Raw genomic sequence first — 1,619 nt, 5'->3', positions numbered from 1 at the left:
CAAACATGAGCCCATTGCAAGGCAGACGATTTTCTCAGAAGTTCGCAAATTTCAAAGTTAAATTTTACAAAATTTCTCAAGACATTTTGAAAGGTCTGACATTTCAACATAAATCAACTTTATTAGTTATTTGAGACCTACTTTTGTAATACTTTTGATGTATTACCTTTGGAAATGTAACAAAAAGTTGACATTGCTGCTAGTGACTTATTAGGATCACCATGGTAACATACCTGTGTCTCTCGCTTATTTCGACTGCAGTCTTAATAAGGCAGACAAAATGGAGAGTAGAAATTTACTCAATATGCAAAAAGGAAGTTGAATTGAAAACAAATATTTTAGAAAATAAAACAATTTCACCACCAACATTCTCAGTTTTTCTCTGTTTTTCAATGCACGTTAGAATTTCAGGTCAAATGTGTGATTATCACCAAATGCAGCCATGACTTATGGGTCTTAGAACGTGAGAAAATGAATAAAGGTCCATCACAATCCATCAGTCTGACGTTGACCTATCTGAAAACGATTGTACCCAATTAAAGTAATTCTTGGACTCTGAGATTTAATGACACTGACCAATACTTCATGAAGCTTCTCTGTTGAATTGACACTTAAGATCTTCCTTGGATGTCCAGAAATGTGCTTTAGACGTCAGACTCCGCTCCTGGAGGCAGCTCATGAATCAGATTGCATTTAGCTCATTTTTAGTATGTCATTTTAAGAATAACACAAAAATGTTAGCGAGAAATGAAAAGCACCAGAAAATCTATTTATAATCACAAAATAAGTCATTATAAAACCTAACTTTGGCCTTACAACACAAAATGTACCTTTTTAAAGCATTTGCTTCTGAGTTTCTAAACCCTCGACTTCCTTAACAGGATTAGTACTTCTGTCAAAACCTGCTGTATTCCTCAACATATCACATGCGCTCTGGTGGAGGCTCTAGGTACTGCAGGACACAAACCCAACTTATTTTATTTTATTTTTTAAATATTCAAAAGACAGTTAGTTATAACATCCGCTAGAAAACAGTTTATGAAACAAATAGCCACGTTTTGTTAACATGTTTATTGCATTATATCATCTCATAAAAACCTATATTTAATTTGTCGTAATAAAAAGTTAATTTAAAGTTTAGCAGCACAACATAGGCCAGGTAATGATTGCTTATTACATTTATTAAATACACATTTAATAAATAACCTCTAAATAACTATAAATGTGTCTTCCAGGTGATGGTGTTTTGTCCCGTCAACCCTGACTCTATTTTATTGTCAGAAGTGTCTTTTTGAGAGGATTCAGTCGGTAATCAATTAATTAATTTACTCCCTTAAGTTGGAAATATAATGCAGAATCATGAGCTAAAAATGGCAAAACTGATTTTTTAAAGATCCATATAATTAAGGATAATCTAGTTCACCACCAATACTACTACTACTACTACTACTACTACTAATAATAATAATAATAATAATAATAATAATTTATAAACCACTGCTTAATTTTTTCTGCTCTTTAATGGAAAGCTTTGATAAAACTGGCGGCTCCTGGAGTCTAGTCTCATAAAAGCAAAGGTAAGGACATGATGGGAGGGAAGGAAGGAGAAGGAGGGGGAG

The sequence above is a fragment of the Nothobranchius furzeri genome, chromosome 6 (assembly GCF_043380555.1).
Source record: "Nothobranchius furzeri strain GRZ-AD chromosome 6, NfurGRZ-RIMD1, whole genome shotgun sequence".
Classification (NCBI taxonomy): Eukaryota; Metazoa; Chordata; class Actinopteri; order Cyprinodontiformes; family Nothobranchiidae; genus Nothobranchius; species Nothobranchius furzeri.
Note: the sequence above shows the minus strand (reverse complement) of the source record.